General features: G+C 49.8%; 1 pseudogene; it reads left to right on the top strand.

Annotated features, from left to right (window-relative positions):
- The first annotated feature begins 3126 nt into the window (after positions 1-3126).
- Positions 3127-4710, top strand: LOC119353303 (annotated as a pseudogene).
- The last annotated feature ends 4683 nt before the right edge of the window (positions 4711-9393 follow it).

Below are 9393 nucleotides of genomic sequence, written 5' to 3'. Positions count from 1 at the left end.
GTGTAGCATTTGACCACGGGATCTAGCCCTTTGACTTTGCATGGACGGGCTTTGACCAGTGGACCTCCCCACCCGGTTGTGTTAGGTCAGCCCATAGGAACACTTTAGAGCAACATCCGAGCCAGACCCACAGCAAGATCCCCTCCGTGTAGACCCCACACGTCCGTTTCCCTCCTCCAGGTGCCGGCGGCTGCGCCGTCCGTGAGGGGGGCACACCCCGGACACGCGTGCCGGGCGTTTGCAACAGCCACAACACTTCCATACTTGTGAGAGACTGCCTACGCAAGATTTGGCGGCATGCTAGCCCCCGGAGGCCGCCGGCCACAGCCGTAGACGTGCGAAGGGCAATCCGCGTAGAGAGAATTTTTCGTATACTTCTCCATCACCAAAAATTATGAAAAAATACCATAGTTCCTATAGCACATGTGCCCACGTCGTGCAAAAAAACTCATGATTTTATCGCGCTCCGAGTATTTAGTAATATTGACGCCGCATCGTTACCGCAAAACGTCTACTACCGTGTCATCGCCGTCCGTGAGGGGGGGCCATGCCCAGGAGACGTGTCCCGCCTCTTCGGACATGCCACCACACCACCCCGCATGTATGAGGGCCCGGTGCGACGCTCCGGTGGCATTGCTACCCCCCAGTGCCCCCGTCCTGCCTAACCCTGTAGCGTTTGACCACGGGATCTAGCCCTTTGACCTTGCACGGACGGGCTTTGACCAGTGGACCTCCCCACCCAGTTGTGTTAGGTCAGCCCATAGGAACACTTTGGAGCAACATCCGGGCCAGACCAACAGCAAGATCCCCTCCGTGTAGACCCCACGCGTCCGTTTCCCCCCTCTAGGTGCCAGTGGCGGCGTCGTCCGTGAGGGGGGCACACCCCGGACACGCGTGCCGGGCGTTTGCAACCGCCACCACAACACTTCCAGACTTGTGAGAGGCCGCCTAAGCAAGATTTGGCGGCATGCTAGCCCCCGGAGGCCGCCGGCCACAGCCGTAGACGCGCGAAGGGCAATCCGCGTAGAGGGAATTTTTCGGATACTTCTCCATTACCAAAAATTATGAAAAAAATACCATCGTTCCTGTAGCACATGTGCCCACGCCGTGCAAAAAAAAACTCATGATTTTATCGCGCTCCTAGTATTTAGTAATATTGACGCCGCATCGTTACCGCAGATCGTCTACTACCGTGTCATCGCCGTCCGTGAGGGGGGGCCACGCCCCGGAGACGCGTCCCGCCTCTTCGGACATGCCACCACACCACCCCGCATGTATGAGGGCCCGGTGCGACGCTCTGGTGGCATTGCTACCCCCAGTGCCCCCGTCCCGCCTAACCCTGTAGCGTTTGACCACGGGATGTAGCCCTTTGACTTTGCACGGACGAGTTTTGACCAGTGGACCTCCCCACCCGGTTGTGTTAGGTCAGCCCATAGGAACACTTTGGAGCAACATCCGAGCCAGACCCACAGCAAGATCCCGTCCGTGTAGACCCCACGCATCCGTTTCCCCCTTCCAGGTGCCGGCGGCAGTGCCGTCCGTGAGGGGGGCACACCCCGGACACTGTGGCCAAACCCCGGAGCCCCAAGACGGGCTTCTACGGATGCATGAACACTTTTACATATGCATCGGGACCCGTGCGATGTTTCGATGACATAGCTACACCCCCCACCAACCAGAATTCCTTCCGTGTCGACCGTTCCCCCCCTCCATGACATGGCGATAGCGACGTTCGTAACGGGGGGCAATCGATATACCATCGGGTATGTTTTTTTAGATAAGGCATAATTATCTTATGCAAAAACAAAAAATAAAATAAAGTAAAAATAACAAAACAAAGTGAAAATAAAAAAACAAAGTAAAATACACGTATGCCGACGGCATATCTGTGCACACACGGAGGTTGTCCCACGGATCGATGACGTGGCGTGGCACACGGATCGATGACGTGGCAAAGGGGCCTATGCCGACGGCTGTGCCATAGGCATACCTCTGCCACAGATAACCAAAGTAAAAATAAAAAAATTAAGTGAAATAAACGTATGCCGACGGCAAGGCCGTCGGCATATCTGTGCACACACGGAGGTTGTCCCATGGATCGATGACGTGGCGTGGCAGACGGATCGATGATGTGGCAGAGGGGCCTATGCCGTAGGCATACCTCTGCCACAGATGTGCTGACGGCCGCCGTTAACTCCCGTCGGCGTAGGATCAACGCCGTCAAATGGTCAACGCTGACCGGGCAGGTGGGCCCGGGATATGCCGACGGCCGATCCTATGCCAACAGGCCCTGTAGGCGTACCTCGGGCGGTCCCGACGGCCTCGTCTATGCCGACGGCCCCGTCGGCATAGATGGATGTATGCCGACGGCTTTTCTACGCCTACGGCCTATCCTTGGCCGTCGGCATAGGTCCATAGATGCCGACGGGGGCCGTCGGCAACCCCAGTTTTTCTGGTAGTGTACGTCTCTGCAGATCAGTACACCATTCAGTATAGTATCTTCTTTTTTGTCTCCATTTGCACATCTCAACCACTCAAAATCGATTATTGACCTTTCTTGCAGAATTTGAACTCCCGGACAAATTTTGCATGGCTGGCTTGCTACCTGTTAACAACCACATGTGTAATGGGTGGAAGAATTATTTCGCTCGGACAGGCAAATGCTATGATTCAGGCAAATGCTGCCCATTTCCCATCTCCAACTAATATTTCGAACCATTTGGTGAGCTACGATGATTGTGAGCTTGTGGCAACGACCCTAGCCTGCTAGCTACCCAATAGATTTCCCATTGTTCATTGTCGTTGCACTTCGAACACCATGCCAACCATACTATATAGATCTCCAACCAAAAAAGATGCAGCATCAAACCACTAAAAATTAAACAGTGTCGTAAATCTCAAGATGATATGCCGGCTCAGTCTCTTGGAGGTGCTCATAGGGGTAGGGTGTGCGTATGTGCGTTCATAGGGGTGAGTGTATGCGCGTGTATATGAGCGCTTGTGTCTGTACTGATGCTAAAAAAAAAAAATGGAGAATGGCTTGAAATGTGTCAGCTATATAAACAGGTGTATGTAGTCATGGTAATGCAGGCCATTAATTGCATAGACTTCTAATCTCAACAGGATTAGTGCCTGCATGCATACAGAAGAGTACTGAGGACAATGGCAATGGCCTCTACTCTGTCGGTGCTGTTGCTCTTGTGCCTGGCGGCATCGTCCTCGGCGCAACTTCCGCCTAGGTTCTATGCGACGTCGTGCCCCAGGGCGCTGGCCATCATCAGGAGGGGTGTAGCAGCCGCCGTGAGGAGTGAGCGCCGCATGGGAGCGTCGCTGCTCCGGCTGCATTTCCACGACTGCTTTGTCCAAGCAAGTCCCTCTCACTCATTGTGTCCCTTTACTTACTACTGTACCATACTATTTCTATTGCATACATTACCGCTAGTACTTAAGTTAGTACTCAAAGTCATTGCAGAATCAAAAAGCTAATGGAAGTACCTAATGGAATGGCCATTCTAATTAATCTGACTTTTCAACTCTTTTTTACAGTGACTTTTCAATATTTTTCAGTTCAAATCAACTATAACAGAATTAGAATGTACTACTACTGAATTTATCTTGACGGAAGAAATTTCTTATGTGCGTGACGCATGATGCATCAGGGCTGAGATGCGTCCGTGCTGCTGAGCGACACGGCCACCTTCACCGGCGAGCAGGGGGCAGCTCCCAACGCCCGCTCCATTCGAGGCATGAATGTCATCGACAACATCAAGGCGCAGGTCGAGGCCGCGTGCAAGCAGACTGTCTCCTGCGCCGACATCCTCGCCGTCGCTGCCCGTGACTCCGTCGTCGCCGTAAGATCGACCAGGCCGTGTACATGCAGTCAATTTGCTGAACGCAGGCGACGGTAAACTAGCTGACTTGGTTCTTTACTAATCGCTTGCAGCTGGGAGGGCCATCGTGGACCGTTCCTCTGGGGAGGAGGGACTCGACGACGGCGAGCCTGTCGCTGGCCAACAGCGACCTGCCGGCACCGTCCTTCGACGTCGCCAACCTCACCGCCAACTTCGCCGCCAAGGGGCTCAGCGTGACCGACATGGTCGCCCTCTCTGGCGGCCATACGATCGGACAATCGCAGTGCCGGTTTTTCAGGAGCAGGCTCTACAACGAGACCAACATCGCCGCGGCCTTCGCGACATCTCTCAAGGCCAACTGCCCCCGGACGACCAGCTCCGGCAACAGTAGCCTGGCGCCGCTGGACACGACGACGCCCAACGGGTTCGACAACGCGTACTACAGCAACCTGATGTCCCAGAAGGGGCTCCTGCACTCCGACCAGGTGCTGATCAACGACGGACGCACCGCCGGCCTGGTCCGGACGTACTCGTCGGCGTCGGCGCAGTTCAACGGGGACTTCGCGGCGGCCATGGTGAGGATGGGGAACATCAGCCCGCTCACCGGAGCGCAGGGGCAGATCAGGCTAAGCTGCTCCAGGGTGAACTAAGCCACCAATCTAGAATCAAGGGGCGATCAAAGGCGACATAATAAGGCTGTGGAGTTATTGTGCTTGTGTTCTGCCATTTCTCGGATCATCATCAAGTGTGGGAGAGTAGATGGGGTGTGATGTGATGTATCTCAACTCTCAAGTGTTTCCCTTTGCTTAATTATTATATGCCCAAGTGCACATAACTTTTGTTTCTAAAAAACACGTTTGTTTCTGACGAATTCTACAAGCTTTTGTCTTCCAGTCCACACAACCATGCGGCTATATGGGAAAGGGAAAAGTCTCAATAAAACCTCGAGCTCGTAGTTCCCGTCGAAGTCAGACCCTTACCTTTTAATCCCTGAAATCAGTACCCCGTACTCATCAATCATGGTCAATCCTAACCTTGCAAAATTCTAGACTAGTTTGGTGCACTAGGAAAACGCAATCCCCACTGGGATCATCCTCTTCTCTCACTAACTTGGTGGAGCTACAATGAGATCCATCAATCTGCATCTGCATGACGCACGCACACACAATGAAACGACGTGGCAGCTCGGTGATGTTGGTGCCGTGTGCAGCTCCGGGAGTGGTTGTGCGACGGCAGACGAGGGGCTTGCCGGCCGGCCAGTGGCATGCAGCCCTGGGAAACATCTTTACCTAGCTGATTGAGCGCACGAGAGCTTGCAGAGCGCAGCTTCACGGAGAGGAAATGAGGAAGACGACAACAATGGCGGTGGTGCTTGATCGAGCAAGTGTGGCTGGTGTCGTCGCATTAGCTAGCCCGACATGCTAACGACGATGGTGGATGGAGCACGGGAAACACGCGATCCACATGGACATCACCGTCCGTACCGTACGCACGCGTCCAAGCTAGGCAGAGTGTCCCCGCGGGGTGTGAATGTTCCGCCGAGTTGTGCTACTCCAGAAGCCCAGATCAACCAAGCATCCAGGATAGTAGTTTGCTGCACGTGGAAAGCTAGCTAGCCTCAAGGATCCATCAGGTGCTTTCTCTACACTTGCGTACGTGCATCTTCAAGTTTGACCAATCGATCAACCATGCTTCAGTTCAGTAGTTAGGATCTTGGGGCAGGCCATGACAAAGCCTAGGAAGTTGAGCGCGGGCCGGCGGCCTAGGCGCTCCACAGCGCCAATGAGGCGACGCCACACACGACGGCAACCATCTCCGGTGTCTAGTACGATCAAAGCTCCCAGACCTCTCCCTGCCCCTTCAATTCTGGCTGGCCATCTCGCATCTTTTTCTCATCGCAGACGTTTCAACAAAGGAGAGAACGACAGGGAGGACGAGGTAGAGGAGAGGGATGGATATGACATGCGGACCTAGTATTGTCGGTGAGAGTAGCAGGTGAACCTAGTTGGGATTGCCTTTTTCCCGGTGTGCCAAACAGGTTGAAGGTCGATATTAACCGGGATCGACAAGTATGGGGTGCCGATTTCAGGGATTAGAAGGTGAGGGTTCAATTTCGACAGGGCGTACGAGTTCAAGGTTTTTTTTTCAGACTTTACTCTATGGAAAATCATTTCCACAACCATGCGGCTATATGGGAAATCATTTCCCCTTTAGTTTTCCATACACTTTTGGGACAAACCAAAAAACACCTCCTCCATCCTAATAAGTTGGAATCTTGCTCCCTCCCCGTTCCTAAATTCTAAATACAATTTTTAGCAAGAGGAAGTTTCCTTTCCTAAAGCCAGCTCCGCCACCGTCCACATCTCTTGTCACCCCGTCGGCTCTGGCAAGTCGAGTCAGCCCCACTGCCTACACACCGCCCATTCCTAGCCCCACAACTACCTATCTCCGCCTTCAGAGCATCCTCCCACTGCCACCAACTCACTATCGGAATCAACCAGTTTGACGAGTGCCGGAAACTTTTCCAAGAGAATTTTTATCGGGCACTCGGTAAAGTCACCAGCCAAAACTGAGTGCCAGGTAAAACCCTCAGAAAAGGCAGGACACACGACAAAGTTGTTGTTTTGCCGAGTGTCCAATATTGATAGAGTTCTGGATTAGGGCATGCTCGGCATGTCGGTTGTCCGACCTATGGGCCAGACCGAAGACCCCGTAAGCCAGTCAGCTGGTGGGCCTCGTTCGTTTGTTCCAAGAAAGCCAAGAAGGAATGATCCGAAGACTTGGCATGCACCCCAAGGTTTTGAGGTAGTCTCCAGCGTATTTGCCCCTAGGTACAACCGACTTATGTGTAACCCTAGGCACCCCTGGTATCTGGTAAACCGAGGTGCAATTCACATACGATCTCACGATGAATTACATGTACTTTGTACCCCATCCACAATCAATACGAGCAAAGCAGGACGTAGGGTTTTACCTCTTCGAGAGGGCCCAAACCTGGGTAAACACATGTGCTCCTTGTGTCTTTCTTACCATCACGACTACCAGATTGGGACCCTCTACTCAAGATCTGCTAGATTTAGCTTCGACAAATACAATTGGCAAAGCTTATGACACTCGGCAAAGGGGTGGACATGTGTCCTTGCTTGCCGTGGTTGACATATTTTCTTCACGTATACTTTATTCTCCAGTGTTGAAAACTCTCCCCTATTTGAAATACGAGGTACAGTGGATCAATGTGGTTGAAATACGAATAATTATGAGTATTTATCTTATGAAATAGTGATTCAAAATGAACATATGAAGGTGTATAATGGCTAGCGATCTATGAAAAATGGTAATTGTGAGGGGTCATCTCGGCGGCCCCAGTGATGCTCTGACGTGGATATAGAAACTTCAAGCTGAGGTGGAGACCTTGTCTAGCGTTTGCCCAGGCTTCTGGAAGTGACGCCCATGGGTGTCGTATCGTCCTTGGAGGACTCATTGTGACTTCTTTGTGCCCTTCTTGTAGCTTTGGGAGAAACCATATGTCCTCTCGAATTGAATGGTGGCGGTCTTTTGGTGTCTTGTCAGTCTCGAAGCCACCAACTATGTTCCTGCACTAGTGCAGAATCAGGCTTTAGTCCTGGTTTGTAAAGACCTTTAGTCCCGGTTCTACAACCGGCACTAAAGGTTGGGGACTAAAGGTCCTTCTTTTGTCCCGGTTCAACACGATCCGGGACCAAAGGCCCACCATGTGGCCCGAGCCCGCGCCGAGGGCTGGGGGCCAACCGGGACTAAATATTTTTTTTTAATTTTTTCCAATTTCCAATTTTTTGAATTATTTGACAATTTAATCTCTAATCACCCCTCATCACTGCTCAAGTGTGGAGCACTCATTCCAAATCGTCTAACTTCCTCACCGGTCACCCATCCCTCTCACTACTCCAGCCTGAGCATACTTAACTTTCGAGTTCTATTCCCCCTAGTTTCCAAGTCTGCACTTGTTGTTTTCCCAACAGTAGTAAGATGTCAATCCTATTAACCCTTAGGAGTATAGCTTGAGCATGAAGTCACCGTTTGAGTTTGAAGCTATTATTGTAAAAAAAATTATTTATTAACACTAATATTTATTGAATAAGTAGTTTGGCCAAAATTCAAAAAACTGAAATTTTAGCATAACATTTTTTCCTTTCAGAATTTGAGGATTCTAAAATTTTTGCAAAACGGCCTACGGCGGTTGAAATCGGAACCGGCTTTTCGTGCTAAACATTTTGATATATTATACATTTTTTTGACATCCACTAGTAGAAAACAGGGCTTTGGTCCAGGCAGGGAAAACCCATTAATCCCGGTTCACCCATGAACTGGGACCAATGGGGGCATAGGTCCCGTTTCATGAGGCCAGGGCGCGGGCTGGGTCTCGGGGGCCATTGGTCCCGGTTCGTTTGAGACCATTGGTCCCGGTTCTAGACACAAATCGGGACCAATGGACCTTGCTCCTGGCCCACCACCTTTAGTCTCGGTTGGCGTCTGAAACCGGGACCAAAGGTGTTTTTTTACCCAAATAAAACTAAAACAAAACTATAATATTCTACAATAGCAAAAAGAATCAACTAAAAAGCTTTAATAAAACTATGATAGGAAAAGGAATCAATAAAAAATAAAATTTATGCAACTTAAATTAGATAAAATTTATGCAACTAAAAAGAATCATTTGTAGTATTGTTAAAACTAAAATTATATAAAATTTATGCAACTAAAATTATCAAAGTATGTTCTGTTCAAAACATTATAAGCAAAAAGAATTTTCATAAATATATTTTTTTGTTAGAAACTTTAATAGCAAAAAGAATTATCATAAAGATTTTTTGATAGAAACTAAAATAACAAAAACTGTTTTTGAATATAATAATAAAACACAGTAATATTAAATAGCAAGAAAAATAATCAGTCCAAAAACTATTTTTATAGTAAAGTTAATCAAAAACTAGTGATTCACACAAATTTCAAAGAATTCAAATTTAAACCATTCAAATTTGAAAACCAATGGCACTAACAGAAAGTTTATAATTTTTCTGACCTAAAAGCAAAAAGAATTAAAAAAATAAAGAAAAAACAAAAGAAAATAAATAATGAAAAAACAAAATAAAAATACTGGAAAAAAAAACGCTGCCTATTGGGCCACCATGACCTGAATACGACTAGAAACCCAAGCAGCCTGTTCGGCCAGGATTCAGGCCCGTAGAAGGCCCAGCAGGCCCACAGGCAGATACAGAGTGGTTAGGCCCGTAAGCATGCTTTGGAGAGGAGCTCGAAGACTCAGGCGCACCGCGTCTTATAAACAGGTGCATCACTCTCTTAACTAGCGAGGTGGGACTAAACTCCCACCACGCCACTGTGCAAGGCATTAGTTCCGGTTGGTGCCATGAACCGGGACCAATGCCCCTCTTTGGTCCCGGTTGGTGGTACCAACAGGGACCAATGCGCCCTTTTAGTCCCGGTTGGTGCCACCAACCGGAACCAAAGATCTCTGTTTCCCGCCCTTTGGGCTGCTGAAAAGAGG

The sequence above is a fragment of the Triticum dicoccoides genome, chromosome 2A, assembly GCF_002162155.2.
Source record: "Triticum dicoccoides isolate Atlit2015 ecotype Zavitan chromosome 2A, WEW_v2.0, whole genome shotgun sequence".
Classification (NCBI taxonomy): Eukaryota; Viridiplantae; Streptophyta; class Magnoliopsida; order Poales; family Poaceae; genus Triticum; species Triticum dicoccoides.
The sequence above is the reverse complement of the archived record's forward strand: the minus strand, read 5'-3'. Positions and strand labels throughout refer to the sequence as shown.